The sequence below is a fragment of the Anguilla anguilla genome, chromosome 6 (genome assembly GCF_013347855.1).
Source record: "Anguilla anguilla isolate fAngAng1 chromosome 6, fAngAng1.pri, whole genome shotgun sequence".
Taxonomy (NCBI): domain Eukaryota; kingdom Metazoa; phylum Chordata; class Actinopteri; order Anguilliformes; family Anguillidae; genus Anguilla; species Anguilla anguilla.
The window spans coordinates 6,887,247-6,904,104 of record NC_049206.1 but is presented as its reverse complement, the minus strand read 5'-3'; the positions used below and the strand labels follow the sequence as shown (position 1 = coordinate 6,904,104).

The window sequence follows — 16,858 nt, the reverse complement described above, 5'->3', positions numbered from 1 at the left end:
TGACCATTAATTACAGAATGCACAACAAATCGCTTAATTGCCGCAACAGTTCCATTATATTAATTGAAAACACGCCTTTGCGTGGGAAGGAGCCATTTACTGCATCGGCACCACCCACAAATATCGCTGGCCCCGTTTCTCCATCAAAGGCCTGCCAATTGAAATTCCACTGATGTGTTGCCATTTGTATTTTTATTGGCTCGATAAAGCTTGCCGTAGGAACGCTTAGATGTGGCACCAGCTCATTTTCGATGTGACAGATCTGTATGAATGAGAAAGGAGGTTTCCGTAAATGGATTTCTTTGGTTCGATAACTGGCAGCATTTACGTTATGCCTAACCTTCTCCTCCTTCTATTCTTTTTTTTATAATTGATTTGCAGGACAACACACGGCACTTAGCATATCCTGCCTTGCAAACAAATGCCTACTTACAGTTGGTCACCTTACTTGTGAAGCTGTGTCTGATTCTTTGCCCCATGCGTATCCGTGTTTACGTGTCCTTTTTATTTATTTTTTTCCCTTTTTTTGCATGATTATCAATATTCCATCCGTGTTTTACAAGACATACAGGAATAATAACATCTGAAATGAGAACTGTCTTGCAGGCCACGGGAGAAAGGCAGCAGGCTCCTCTGGGCACGTTTTGTGTTTATAGCGTTGGGAGTTAGGGGAAGGATTGGAAGAGGAAATCGAATCTGTCATTTTCAGTCTGCATTACGTTGTTGAAACCTCAGGGAAAAAAAACATTTTGTATACGACAGAGTATATAAAAGTTAAATATAGGAGAAAATAAATAAATAAATAAACTTGAAATTAACGGAAACCTACCGAGTGGATTTATTAAGCGCCTTTACCTACGTTAAATTTACGGACACATGCCTCAGCAGTAGATAAGGAAGTGCGGCTAATGCATTATGCTCGCGTAGCGCAGTTGTTTATCTGAGCGGGGGGATTAAATAAAGCAGCCTGACTCTCGTGGGCATGGCGGACTCTCGCCAGCCACTGACAAACCTGGAAATGTTCAATTTATCCCAGCGGCGCCATCAAAGAAAAGACCCGAGCTGTTTATATGCATTGCGCGTGCCGTAACAGAATGTTAAGTAAATAGATTTGAAATCGCATTTCAGGTAGGGCGTCTCCTCGTAAAAAAACACAAATGCGGGACATGGGAATTGGAGTAAGTTTATGCGCCAGTATTAACTCAAATAAAAAGCAGTGCGCTGCCATTTTACAAGTGTACAGCTGTGTGCACACCTATGCCACATGAGGTAGGTAGAAGGTATGGGTATGCGCCAGGTAAATTAGGGTAATGGATATAGCCGAACATAAGGGTATAGTGCTTATAAGGGTAAGGTACTTATGTCATCAACTTGTTTTTCAAGTCCTTTTTCACTTTGACCTGGATTCAAAAAACATACAGTTGAAAGAAAGCGTTTGTGAATCCTGGATTATTGCATTAATTATTCATAAAATGTGTTCTGATCTTCATCTAAGACACACGAATAGACTACAGCAATCTGATTAAACTAATAACAAAGAACTACACTTGTCAAAACTGAATGTATCAGTTAAACATTCAGCCTCGCTTGGAAATAGTATGTGAACCTCCAGGCTAATGACTTCTACGAAAGCTAATTGGATTCAGGTGTTCCAGTCAATGAGATGAGATTGGAGGTGTGGAGTGCAGGTGACCTGCCCTAAAAAAATGGCACGCAAAGTTTCATCACTGACAGAGTCTGCTCTTCTCAAGAAGGATGTGTTGTTGTGAACCATGCCCCAATCAACACAGAGGGCCTTAGAAGAAGAACTGTAGAGATGCATAAAGCTGGAAAAAGGCTACTACAAAAGCATTTCTAAACACCTGGGTGTTCATCAGTCGACAGTAAGACAAATTGTGTAAAAATGGAAAGGAAATTCTGTACGGTTGCTCCTCTCACTGGGAGTGGGCATCTTGCAAAGATGAGGGCAAGGGCACAGCTTGCAGTGCTACTGGAGGTGAAGAGAACCCGTGTGGTATCAGCAAAGGACCTGCAGGAATCTCCTGAAGTTGTTAAAGTCTCTGTTCATATGGCCGCTATAATAATGAAAGCTCTCCAAGACCACTGCTCTCCAAAAAAAAAGCAACAAAAAAAAAAAACATTCTTGCACATCTCAAGCTTAGACATGCATATTTAACTAGACAGGTGAGCACGCCTTCAGCTAACCTAAGCTTGTGAATTCCTTGAAGTAAGCCTGTACTGCACATGCTGAGGGAAAATCATTGGAGCTCCCATTAAAGTGAATGGGAAATATGAAATAATGAAATTTATGATCACAGAAAATTTACTGATGAGGTTTTATTTGGTTGAATCACCTTAGTCTTCTACATTGAATTCAATGGGCAGCAAGCTCTTTTGCCCTCAACATGCACAGTAGAGGTTGTTTCCTGTTACTTCCTAGGCTTCACTGCCTGGATCCTCCAATCCTCTCCAGTTCCTATGTATGCTCTATTTTCTAAAGTTTCCAAAAGACTGCTTCCAATGAGTAAGGTGTTCCACTACGCTACTGGGACAATGTTCTATGGACAGATGAGACAAAAATGTAACTTTTTGGCAGAAATGCACAACGCTTTGTTTGGAGGGAAAAAAAGGTCAGCACACCAACACCTCATCTCAACCGTGAAGGTGGAGGAAGCATCATGGTTTGGGGCTTCTTTGCTGCCTCAGGGCCTGAGCAGCTTGCGATCGTTGAGAGAAACAATGAATTCAGAATTTCATCCAGAAATTTTACAGGATTTTACAGGAGGTCAGGGTCACGGTCCGTCACCTGAAGCTCGATAGAAGTTTGGTGATGCAACAAGGGACCACGACACAAAACGTGCAAGTAAATCGACAGAATGGTTTTAACAGAAGAAAATTTCTTGTTGTGGAATTGCCAAGTCCGAGTTCAGACCTTAGCCCAATTGCGATGCTGTGGCCGTAAGCTAAAGTAAGTTGTTCAAGTGAGGAATCCCTGAAAAATCTAAAATCAATCAACTGGAGCAGTTTTGTGAGGAGGATGGTCTAAAAAATCCTCCTAACCATTGTACAAGTCCAATCAGCTGCTTCAGGAAACATTTGGTGGAGGTTATTGCTGCTAGAGGACGTACTACCATTACTAAATACAAGAGTTTGCATACTGTTTCCAGCCTGAGTTGAATGTTTAATCTGTGTTCAATAAAGACGTGAAAAGTACAACTGTTTGTGTTATTACTTTAATGGGTTTCTTTTATTGTGTCTTGTTGTGATGAGGGTCAGACCACATTTTGTGAGTAATTATTGCATAACTCCAGGTAAAGGGTTAACAAACTTTTTCTTGCAACTGCATGTCTTTAAAAAAAACTTTAAAATATATCAATTTCTCTCACAAATACACTTGGGCCTGTTCAGAAATTGCAAAAAAAAGTGTGAATATTTTTTAATTGAAATGTCATCTTTTTAAAACAGAAACACACCCCATTCATTCTTTAATCAAAGTAAAAAGTTGGCGATTGAATCCAAAATTTGTTGGTGTCATTTATTATTAAGTAAACTGACAAGTCTGCATCTCTCCGTTTAAAAGATATAAATTTTTTGATGAGATGTTTTTAATTATTTCAAATGTCATCTTCTTGAAAATGCTCCAAACTAGACAGGTTGGACCGTTGGAGAAATGATTTGGCGAGAAAAAATCGCATTTTTTAATGTAGAAAATGTCATGTTTGCAGTGTGACATGATAAATGTTATTTTGCAATAGCACCAAGATTAGTCAGTGTTATGGAAAACCAAGCAACCCAGACAGTCCCTGAAAATCATTTTTGATTGAGCACACTTTTTTTTTTGCCGTTGAGAATATTGTGCAGTGCACACATTTTCGTTTATTATAGTTATAGAAGAAGCTCAGAATCTAAAGGATGTAAATGATGAGAATGATCCTGCAGTATCTCTGTGAATCAAAGACAGATGTTATTAGCTTCACACTTAGTTGTCACCTGCAAAGACAGTCAGTTCACACTGCATCGCTTACCCCGAATATATCAAATATATATAACACAGGTTGAAAGGTCGTGTGGAGCATTGTTTCCAGAAGACAGTTTTTTTTTTCTTAGAAAAATGTTGAACTTGTAGACTTAAATGTAGCTGTAAAGTTAAAGACTCTGCATGGGTCACTTAAAGGATATGTACAGAAAAATAAATGTGTCTCGGTAAAGTGCAACACTTCACTTAAGTAACAAATCCAACAGAGCCAGGCAAAATTAGTTTGGTGAACTACCTTGACTGACAAGGTGCATGTTTACATGTTCATTTAATCAAGCTAGTATTATAATTCCCAACTGCCACCGCTCATACATTGTGATGGCAAAGTTTAATTGGGTATATAAAACAACACACAATGTTGTTGAATGGTTGACTAGTGTCAGCAGAACAACGGTCATTGTCAGAAAACTATTTATTATATAGAAATATAATAGAAAAACTGTCTGCTGCATAATATGTGCAGTACCTAGGCTGCTATTTACTGTACACTGCTTACCAATCTTTTTCAAAATAGATATTCTGAAGTATAGCCAGGCTTAAATCATGGATGCTTTAAAAATAAGCGCATTGAGAACTCCAATGTCACATGAACCTCACCGTAGTTTGTTAATCTGAAATTGCAGGTGAATGTATGTTATCATTACATCACATGGAATTTAGCAGGCTCTCTTGTCCAGAACTTTTTACATAGCATTTACATTGCACCCATTTATACAGCTGGATATATACTGAAGCAATTCGAGCTAAGTACCTTTCTCAAGGGTATACCGACAGTGCCCAACCCAGGTATTGAACCTGTGATCTTTAGGTTCCAAGACAAGCTCCTTACCCAATATACTACAGTACACTGCCACCTCATCGATTCATTTACATTCTGATGTCAGTGACAGTTATTGCTATAAACTGTAGCTGCCATAGTAGCATGTGACCTTTAAGCGGTATTGTTTTGGCAGCAGTGATGCTAACCCCATCCTGTTCTCGGATGGCGTGAGCAACACGCTGTAGAACAGCGGTTCCCCAACTCTGCTCCCGTAGGTTTTCACTCCATTCACTCCACAACATTACATTACAGGCATTTAGCAGACGCTCTTATCCAGAGCGACTTGCACAACATTTACATAGCATTTTTACATTGTATCCATTTATACAGCTGGGTATATACTGAAGCAATTTCGGTTAAGTACCTTGCTCAAGGGTACAACGGCAGTGACCTACCCGGGAATCGAACCTGCAACCTTTTGGTTACAAGCCCAGTTCCTTACCCACTGTGCTACACTCCGTCCTGAGAAAGCGCACTCCATTCAGCAGCTGGAGATCTCATTGAGCTGCTAATTAGCAGAATCAGGTGTGCCAAATTAGGGCTGAAATGAAGCCCTGCAGGACGCTAGATCTCCGGGGTTGGGAATCACAGCTGTAAGACAAGACAATAGAGGGTAAGTTATAGCTAAAATAATAATCAGGCACCGGGGGGGGGGGGGGGGGCTTTTCAACGTTTGGACAGATAGACAGCATATGACTTTCATATGTCATTCGTATCAGCCTAAATTGGACGGCAGTAAGATTAAGCCCGCAGAGCGATGGAAATCTCTGAGCAGATGGACAGAGAGCTGAAAGACTTTCTCTGTGGGGGGGTGGGTGGGGGGGGGTCGTCCCTTTACGTTAGGTGGCCAAAATATGACGCTGGACCGTTAAATGGATGCCTGTCGCCTCTTGTTTTTGTTTTTTTTGGGGGTTTTTTTTTTTTAGATTTTGTGGTATCTTGGGATAGATTGCTATAACTGCAGTCTTTCAAATACAGGATTACCATTGGCAGCGTTACCCAAAATGAATAAAGAAATAAATAATGAAATCCTAAAGACTGTGAGATAGATGCGGGGTGGCCAGGGGATTGGGGGGGGGGCTTAGGGGCTGCTGTGGAAGAGAGAGAGCCGTACCTGTCAGATCTGTGAAATCTGCCCCCCCCCACCGCCTCCCCCCCCCGAGCCGCTCTGCTTGTACCGCCAACCTAAATGCGGTGTGTGCACGCATGGGAGAGGCCCGCTCCTGTGCCGCGGGGGGGGGGGGGGGTCTGGATCCCGCGATTCGGTAATCAGAGCAGAGCCCAGCATGCCAGAACACTGGAGCCGTGGGGGGGTGGGGGGGGGGGGGCACGGCACGCAAAAAACAGCTCCCAGGGAAGCCTTGCTGGGGGGAGAGAAAAACCCAGAATAAAAATCAGAAACTGATGGTGATCGTCTGATGGCAGGCTTTGGCTCGTAGAGGAGCACAACAGGAGAAAAAGCTCAGGATCATAACACAAGGCAGGGGTACAGAGGCGGGGGTACAGAGGCAGGGGTACAGAGGCAGGGGGTACAGAGGTGGGGGTGCGGAGGCGGGGGTACGGAGGCGGGGGTATGGAGGTGCAGCGTTCCTCGAGTGAAATGCGTTCCAGGAGGCTTTGATTCCCTGGCTGCGTAGCGTCAGGAGTAATGTCCCTGCAAGCGGCTGTCCCTGCAAGCTCTGCCCAGTCCCAGGGGCCCGGGGCCCGGGGGCCGGCTGGGCTGTGTGCCCTGCCTGGAGGATGAGCCTCGTCTCTGCAGCAGTGCTGATCCTGCCACCTCCCACTTCCTTCTGCTGCAGGGATGCCCATCACATGCACATGCACTCATACCCATACATACACACACACACACACACACACTCGCACACACTCGCACACACTCGCACACACAAACACACACACACATGCACGCACACACACACACACACACACACACACACACACACACACACACACACACACACCCGCACACACACACACACATGCACACACACACACACACACTTACACACACACAGGCGTGGCATAAACCCACAGGACCAGTCCACAGGCCCGTTGACTTTGCCTCCCTCAGTAGCAGAGCTCAGCTCCGGCTCGGCGAGACCCGGTCCCTCCCCGGCAGGTATTTCCGGCGTGAGGAGCAGCTGTCGTTAAAAAAACTGGGCCGACATGACAGCGGCTCGGAGAACGGCTGCGCAGATGGACGCGGGGGAGGTGATGAATTCGCCAGAAAAGAAGAAGGGGAAAAAAAAAAAAAACCCTCACCTTCGTCGACAGGATTAAAGCGATGCGATTTCTGACCGGTCCCTGCGGGAGGCTATACATAGCGAGAGGTCCCTGCTTACAGATGAGCCCAACAATGGCAGTCCATCTTCCCCCGGCTGCACACACACACACACACACTCACACACGCGCGCGCGCACGCGTCGCCGCGGCGATAAGGACACATAAATTCGGGGTCTTGCCGTGCCGGGAGGGACGGGGCGCGGGACCCTCGCGGCCGGGGTGCCGTCCGCTAGCAGGACCGCCCCCCGAAAGCGCTCGCCGGTAAATAAGGCCGTCTGGGAAAGGGACGGAACACCTCCAGAGCAAAGGAGGAGACAGAGGAGGTAAATTACAGGTCTGTGTGCATGGGGAGGGGGGGCGTGGGGAGGGGAAAGGGGTGGGGGGCGTAGGAGGGGGGCCGGGTGGGGGGAGGGGGGAGGGGTGGAAAGTAATGAATGCTCAGCTTGCCCACTTTTTTCTCCGGTTCGGATTGCTCGCCCCCCCCCAGGGCAAGCCGGCACTGGGATTAGACGGGGGGGGGGGAGAGCGTGTGTCTCTCACAGCCCCTCTCCTCTGCAGGAGACCAGCGCTAGGACTTCACTGTGCTGCTTGAAAAGCAAAGTTCATTGATCCTGGAGGTAAGGGAAGCTCATTAGGAGCGTAATGCGCCAGAGTTTCGGCTCTGGGCCGGCTCTGTTCAAGGAAACGATGGGGGGAAAAAAAGGCAAGAAAGCAAAAGAAGAAGAAAAAATTTTATAAATAAATCACACAAAGTACGCTGCGCCCCTCGAAAACTCGCCCCCGGCAAAATGAGTGGTCCAGTTTTCCCGCTCCCTCTCTCCCTCACCCTCTGCCTGTGCTTTGGTCTTGTTCCGCAAGGCTTTTCAAAGCGCTGACTTCAGTTTCGCAAGTTCACAGTTATCATTACCCGGCGTACCGTTTTCTCAAGCTACTGTAATACTCAGTATTTGGCATTTGGCCTTTCCTGAATTGAGTTGTTTTTTTTTTTAGTTGTTTTTTTGTTTTGTTTTCGTTTCGTGTGATTCTCATTTTAAACGCGCATTATTAAAAGTACAGTGGCGAAACCGCGGTCAGTCGTGTCAAAGGAGGGGGGTGAGCTCGGGGTAATCGCGTTTTCAGAGGTAATTGGATCTGCTGCTACTTCCACAGCCTGTAATCCAAAATCAGCTGGCACTTTTCTGAACTGCAGCAGGAACAACAATTGCTGTTTATACAATTCTCACAGTAACAAGTTTTTTTTTTTTTTTTCTCCCCCGTTGGTTTAAAATAACATACAGGTGCTGTATGTGCTGTGTAGAAGCTGTGGCGGCATGAGTTTATAGTCTACTTTATCTACCTGGAACATTGTTTGTGTTTGTGTTCAGGCACAGTGTTGTTTTTGTTTGTTGTATTTGAAGTATTCACATTTAAAATTGGCTGTGTTTGCAAGATCGTAGGTTCTGATAAAATGTCATACGGTAAATGTATTTATTCAACTTCACCCTCGTTGCTCTCTAATACAGAAATGCATTTTTTTTTTCTCTGAAAGAATTTCTCCCTTGTAGCAGGTGCTGCATTTATTTATGGAAATAATGACCTGTTCATGCCTTAATGAACTGAAGAAATTCTTACAACTGTGAGATACGTGTTGCCTCGACGCCTCAGTGCAGATCTAAATATGGTCTGGTGATATTCACACAATTGAGTGATACCAGACAGCTGCATATATGTTAGGTGACATTCACGTTCCTGTAAAGTTAAATACAAGCAACAGAATATTTATCGTAACAAAGCCAAAACTAACTTCACTTGCCAGATACCAGTGTGTTTCTACCAATGAGGTCAAACTGTTCTTTTTTTTAAAAATCAGTGCAATAAGTGGAAAAGAAAGTGCCTTAATTGGAAATAATTTTTTCCCCCCTTACATTTACATTCACAATGTGCTTGAAGTTGTGCATCTTAGTCTTATTATTTGAAGCACAGTCTTTATCCTGGCTCTTCACCGAGTACGTGAAAATCTGTAGCGTGCTGTATCCCGATTGCGAGAGCAGAGATCTGTGGTCCGCCACAAGTGCTTTCTCTCTATTACTTACGGTTTCAGTGGCTTCTGTGAGGCCGCAAGGCATTCTGGGAGTTACCAGTCTACTTCTCCGCCGAGACTAAAAAAAAAATTAATACAGGGATTAAAACCGCGAAGATTACAAATGGGTCACTGGTGGAAATCCACCTTGATTCACTCACACATGCACACACACACGCGCACACACACACACACGCTCACACACACACACACCACAGTGAAATAACGAAGTGAAAAATGGGCCCCAGTGAGTCTATTTATGTCAGAGTCGACACCCACTTCCCTCCACCCCCATCACCCACCCGCCCCATAACCCACCCGCCCCCGACCCCTCCACCCCCACAGCACCCCTCGTGTGATGCATTATCCCCACGGTAACACCGGTAACACCGGATGGTCTATTAACTGTCACCTGGACGAGGTCTGCGGAGCGCTGATGTGACACGTGCTCAATTAGAGGGGCCCGGGAGTGCCGAGCCACGGTGTTCTTTCAGGGCAGGAAATAGACACGCGCAGGCGCGCTTCTAAATTAAATCCCCCCCTCAACGGTGCTCTTTGGAAAATTGGTTCCCAAACAGCGTAGTCTACAGTATTGGGCGAAAGCCTCCAGGAAGCTCTCGAAAGACTAGTGAAAGGTTTAAAAAAAAAATTGCCAACTGATCCCATCCCAGATATTCATTTCAGAGAAAGGTGCAGCACTGTAACGTTTTATCGATTAGCTCGATGACCAGCGAATTAACGGCACACGTTCCACAGTACGCTTCAGAACACAGGATTCATCGGGATTCAGCGCGCTTCTGATCAACCGCTGTGCACACGGAGAACGAGGCGGTGTTTGACTGAGAGGCCATTTGCTGTGAACAGTTTCACCGCTACAGTATCTCTTCTGACTGACTCACTCTGAGAATCTCAGTGCGCCTTCCTTCATCTCGACTGGAAGTCATTTCATTATATTGAAGTATTTTGCAGACACTCTTATCTAGAGTGACTTACACAGGTTACAATTTATATATATTTATATATATATATATATATATATATATATATATACTTTTTTTATACAATCCATTTATGCAGCAGGATATTTTTACTGAAGCAAGTACTGCTGGGTAAAATGACAGTGTCCCCAGCTGGGAATGCGACCCAAAACCTTTGAGTTACAAGCCAAGGTCCTTCACCGCTATGCTACACTGCCGCGGTTGGTAATTGGCATCGCGTTTTCCAGGGCTATCGGGTTGTGGGCTCCGAAGTTCACAGTAATGCGATTATAACACTCTGCCCCCCCCCTTTTTTACCCCTGATGCGACTGTTCTAGCTCGCCCCGAGATTCTGCAAGGAGACGCGCTCAGCTCCATGCGATAATGACTGAGACCGGGTGCTGGATCCTAACACAAAGTACAAAATCAATAAGATCCGGGGACAGCACTCCCGTCGAAAATTGTCTTTATTTTTCACATGATCGTTTCGGGCAAAGCATCCTCCCTCACTGCACCCAATGTTCCCGCTGCCCTCTAAGGCAGCTGTGCATCCGTGACCTTACGGCAATGCCTTGTAGTGCCAAACCCCAATTAATGAGCGAACACATGATTCCCCGCTCCTCATTCAAATGCGCCCTAATGCTTATTTAAATATGGTTTTGGCATGTGTCAAAATGTAGTGCATTGCATGTACAGTGACAGTTAATACTTAATTTGGATGATGGCATGGATGCTATTACAATGTGTATGTGGCCTATGTGTGACAGTTTATTTTTGAAGTTTATTTTTATTTTTATCTCACAACTTCCCTCAGCCCTGCTCATGACCCATACCAATGGGTCCTGACCAACAGTTTAGGAACCAATACCTGACATTACTAATCGGGAGGGGAGGGGGGTGCGTTGGCTATACTGAGGTTATGGGGGTAATCTTTCAAAACACAGGTACCATTTTTATGAAGGATCTAAATATGGCTGACAGGAAATTTAGCATTTCTTATCTTTCGTTCATAATTAGAACCATTCTTATATGTAAATATTAACCGATTAAACATTTTTCTTCTGTTAATTCAGCCAGCAAAGGAAAAAGGGGGACATATGGCTGACTGCATTCCTTCTATTAAAGCTAATGCTAGTTCTTGTGTGAAATTACAAATGCCCTTCTAACTTATTTAGTGTTAATTCACTCCATTGAATTTCCATTTAAGTACAAATGTACCCATTTTTTTCAGTTACAAAGGGTTTCTTTTGTTATAATACAACAGCACAGTGGTCTTGTAGAAACCAAAGGGTGGAAGAATCATGGTCTTCAGTTTGCAAAGATGTCTTCTTCTTTGGTGGACTTAATAGAGGGCTATTACTGTGAGGACTATCTACTGTAATGAAGTATGACAGGACTACTTCCTACTTCCGGTTTCAGAAATACCAAAATGGGTGGAGGAATTACGTGCTACAAAATGACTTGCTGATTTTAAGGAAAGTGTTTTTTTTTTTCCGCAAAGGGGGAAACCGTTTTAAAAAGGTCGATAGGGAGTACACAGCAGGCTTGTGCATCTTTGGTGCACCGATCCACACTCACTAATCACTAACCCCCACCCTGAATTTGTTTGGGAGTCGTAATTTGTCTGAACGCGCTGTTTTTCGCGGGTTACACATACGCATAATAAAGCTTTTTAGCGTTCTCTGTCGCAGTGCATCTTTTTTTTTTTTTCAAAAACATTAACATTACCACATTTCCTGGGACCCTTTTAGTTCTGTCTTGGCTGCCAAGAAAATTAAATGAACTGCAAGTACAGCTCACATAAGGGACATTTCATGCGCCATTTGGCATTACCCACCGTTTGGCAAAAAAAAAAAAAACTTTTTTTTCCAGTGTAGATTTCATACTAATTAAGTTATAACATAGCAAAACATAGCAGAACATAATACAATGACGATAACAAAAGAGGCCATTCAGCCCTACAATGGCCCCCAATTTCTTACCACTAAAGTGTATTTAGTGCTCAGTTTGCCTACAAAGTATCTTGCACCGTATCAAGCCTGGTTTTGAAATCCCCCAGAGTTTCTGGATCTGGCAAACTATTCCACACAGCGACTAATCTCTGTGTGAAATTTACCTTTTGCTAATTTACATTTATGCCCCCTTGTTCTACTAACGGAACCCAACCTGAAAAATGCCTTGTAGTTTGCTTTGTTAATTCCTTTTATGAATTTAACAACCCTCAATCAAATAGTCCCTAAGTCTCCTTTTACTAAGCTTGAAGAGATTAAGCATCTTAAGTCTTTCCTTACAACTTTTATCTTTCATACCAGGAAACAATTTGGTTGCCCTTCTTTAAATCTTTTCCAGAGATTCTGTATCTCTCTTGTAGTACGATCCCCAGAACTGCACACAATACTCTAAGCATGGTCTCACAAAAGTATTGTATGCATTAAGTATCACTTCCTTGAATTTATACTCAGTACTGGCTTGGCTATATATCCCAGCATCCTGTTGGTCCTCTTTTTTTTACTGTTACAGCACAGTCCCTAGAACAATTAACTAGTTAACTATTACTCCCAAGTCTTTTTCAAATTGAGAACATTCCAATTTTATTCCTTATGTTTTTATTTCCCACATGTAAATGTAGAGTAGATTCCAAACTGTTAGCTAAACCTCCCAGTTTTGTATCATCAAATTAAGCTGATGTACTTTCAATGTTCCTGTCAAGATCGTTTATGCAAGTGAGGAAGAGCAGTGGTCCCAGGACCGATCCTTGTGGGACTCCACTTCCCACAGTACCCTGCTGAGAAAAGATTCCTCCTACTACTACTCTTTATGTTTAATATAAGCATAAGTACAAGTTGGTGGTTTGTTAGAGAAACTGGTGGGACCTCAGGCTGAATACTGTATGAATAAGTGGCGCAAAGTGGAATCAATGGAGCAAAGTTTTGCTTTGATTTCACAGCATAAGATTACCCCTGTAACTCTTAGACTGTGGTTATAGAGTCTGTGACCCTCAACAACATACTCTGCATACTGTGGAGGATTTTTACCTTGAAAATATAAAATAAACATCCTAAGGCATATCTATGATTCCCTGGAAATCTCTGTTTTTACACACTTTCACCAAATTTGTGCACCTTTACCTGTGTTTTTTATTCTAAAATGTGTTCAGGGTGTTTCTGGGTGTGGCGCTCTTTTCTGTGTCTTCAGTGGTGGGTGTGGCTACTGAGACTGTGGTTTGGGATCAGATTTCAGCTGAGTGTTTGTTGCTAGGTAGCAAGCAAAAAGGGTACGTAGATACAGCAAATAAAATTTAAAAAACCATCCAACAGGGCTCGTTCAAGAACTAGAGTTGACCTTGGTATCACATTTCCTTGATGGAGTTAGCTGTCTGCCAGGGGGATGAAAAGCAATGTGAACTTTGATTTCTAGCAACAATAAGGACTTTTGTGATGGTCAGAAATATTCTAAATAAAAGTCCCAATGATAAAACTACTATTACGTTCAGCATAATTTAATTAATTAAACTACCTTCATACTGTTGTTCACGGTCGCTCATTACATGGTACTAATGTTGCCTCCAACTATCCAGCTTGCTGGAAAGTCAAACATGACTTTCAATGCCAAATTATGTTACTGTACCTGATGCAATAATACTTGTCAGATATTGCTTCTTTGATATATAATTCTAGGTAAGAGTATATTCGGTTAATGACATATTTTGACTATCATTTAAATTATCTTTATCATACTTCTGAAAATGAACTAGATGTGGGCCAATGCGTTGAGTCTCTCTTGGTATTTGGCTCTAAAACCCTGTGTGAAACCAGCCTTGACTGCAGACCATAGCAAATATGTGTATGCATTATTCAGAATTAGTTGCCGTGGAGATGTTTTACACAGGGCTCGCTGTCCTCTTGGGAGAGATTAAATACAGCAAGGAGGTGAAGCTTCAACAGCCTCATCGATCTTTGAGCGCAGTTCCTTCGAACATGGTACGGGGTCAGGAAAATCGCCTCTCTCCGAGACCCAATCACAGGACTTGCATTCTAAAATCTGTTGTTAAGCAACGGGATCCGCTAATTTGGCTGAGGGCCTATTTTTCCCCTCTATATTTTTTTCTGGGAGTGATCTAACCTCTTTGAAGATTACCCAGGAGTGCCAGGTTCCCAGAATGCCCTTTTTTTCCTTCCAACGGACACGATTACAGCTATTCACAAGACAACGTGAGTGGTTCCCACCTGAGTCTGACAGGGGCTATAGTGTTATTAGAGTGAGCATGGGGCTTAAATCCTCTTCAGGCAGTGAAAAAAAAAAAAAAGCACAAAAGCTGTCATCACTGAAAAAGTAGGCCGGGATTCTTCAGCTTCTCCTTCCTGGGGACCAGATTCCTTTTAATGGGCTCGATAGTTTCTGCTCTTTGTAAAATGTATAAATGAGTTGTACGTGTGCGAAGTAGTAAAGCCCTGAACAAATGCAAAGCTATAACATATTATTATTACTTGTGGGAAGTTAGGCTAATGCTGTGCAGACCTGAACGTTTTTTTGTCTATCTGAATAATGCTTTTTTCCCCCTCTCTCTCTCTTCCCTGTAATAAAAGGGCTGAGAGTGTGTTTATGATGGGCTGTTAGCCGAATAGCCCCGTTGCTATGCAGGGAACCCGGCAGTTAGAACATGATGCCCACTGGATTTTTTTTTTTTCCTTCTTGTCTCTGCCAGCTTCTCACTCAATATTTTACCCGGCGACTGTGAATCATTCTCCTAAGATGAGAACGTAGAAAAATAGCTGCTCACCTTCAAAGACCGAACTCCTCCTGCTCTCCGAATTTATCGTCTAATTCTCTCGTCGTTGCGTGACTGAAAGAAAGATCACATCTTCAATAACCCCGGCTAAATAATTTGTGGGCCAAGCTAAAGCTTTTGGCTTTGCCATCAACCATGCGGAACACTGACTGTCTATGGAAACCCCCACTTCCTCCCTCCTGTCTTACAGCATGCATACAAAACATTATAATATTATGCACATAAAATGTTATGCATATACACACATGCTGTGTGTGTGCATGTGTGTGTTCGAGCGCGCACATACTGCAATATTGCGTGTGTCTTCAGAGAATGCAAATTTCCATCCCTTGCAAAGAATTTCATCTCTTTGAATCTAAAATTGATATCCTGTAAAGACAGCCAAAAGGAAATAAAAATGATTAGGTTAGCGAATGAACAAGGCTTCATTGCTGTAAAGTAATACATTTCAGCGAGTCTTGCTTGTGGGGAACATTGAAATGACGGCGCCTATTCATTGCATTATAAGCAAAGAAAAAAAGAGATCAATTCCTGCTGTGCAGACACGTGCTGCCTACCATATTTTACCTATCCATACGGAATAGAAACTTCATATGCCAGTTAAACAGGCTATAATCTCATACGGGAGTCATCAAACAGAGTCCTAGGAGGCTGCTCTGTGTGACGATTTTCATTCGAACCACAATGGCAAGGACTCCCGTAAAGCAGCGAGCCGTTAATTGATCTTAAATAGATGCTTTTAAATGTCTAACGACATGATTGGCCCTGTTCAGCCACATTACGTCAGAAATGGCTTCATGTGCCACAAAAAATAATGTTGATTATTCACGTACCAGTACTATTAATCAGTCAGATGAACCAAAGATTTCATTTTTTTTTGCTATATGGCAAATTATTGCTTAATAAAGGGCTTGCGTTTATTAATTGGGAATATTAGAGAACAGTCACTTAGCAGACACTATCCTCCAGAGAGGCTGACAAAAGTGATTACATAACAGGCACGCCGGTGAAATCGGCTGGGCTGCAGTTCTTCTAAGTGTGTGCACCTAGTTGTTAAAATCAGCTCAACAAACCAAACCTGCATTTAAGTCGAAAATTGAAAAAAAAAAAAAAAAAAATCAAGCTTTATTCATCAAGAAAAATTGGCTGTAACAAAAACTGGCGTGCGCAGGGGTTCACCCAGGAGGACCGTGACCGAAAACTCCTGATTTAACGAATTAGCTGCTAAAAATACACAAACCGCAGGTCCTGCTTCTGTCCGTGCAATGCCATGCAGTTTAAAAATGTCAATATTTTTCCTTCGCTCGCGGCATTGCCTCTTTCACCGCCGAAGGGGGCTTCGGTGAGTTCGTCCGGGCGATCGCTGAACTCGGCACGCCCCGTTTGTCTGAGGCGAAACGCGAACGCGATCGAATGCAGGCCCGCCCGCGCGTGTTATCGGTTAGCAAATACATTTTGAAAAATGCACAGAAGTACCCTTCCGGTCATGTGACTCCTCCGTTCTTCTCCATGCTGTATGCGCAGAGCCGACTGCTGGCATAAACAGTCTACGCAGTCACTGAAGATTCAGAAAGCAAACTGCAGTCATGAAGAAAAATAATTAACGCTCGCAGTTATTTTTAAATCGAGGGCGAAGATTTATAGAATGCAGGTCTCTGTTTAAAAGACAGAATTCTAATCTGCGTACGGTAATGGTATGGTTTAAAGAACATCACCTGTTACACAGACACAGTAGAAAATGAAACCGGTTCACATAGCCAAAAATGGCAAGGGGAGGGGAAAAAAAAATCTTATGCTGATTTTATCAGCAAGAAATAGAGTCCATAATGAACCTCTACATAAAACATGGATGTTGTCTTTTTTTTTCCGTGGCCTATGAATTCAGTCATCT

At 43.2% G+C, this 16,858-nt stretch overlaps 1 protein-coding gene and 1 long non-coding RNA gene across 4 annotated transcripts in view; one reads left to right on the top strand and one right to left on the bottom strand.

Moving 5' to 3' along the window:
- Positions 1–16,858, top strand: part of brinp2 (bone morphogenetic protein/retinoic acid inducible neural-specific 2) — a 118,005-nt gene that overhangs the window by 85,600 nt on the left and 15,547 nt on the right. The gene's annotated exons all lie outside the window — the stretch shown is intronic.
- LOC118229988 lies at positions 9,027–15,336 on the bottom strand. The gene is made up of 3 exons (XR_004765775.1): positions 15,254–15,336; positions 14,959–15,021; positions 9,027–9,280 (listed from the first exon to the last, which is right to left on the bottom strand). It is a non-coding gene; the product is annotated as an uncharacterized LOC118229988 (long non-coding RNA).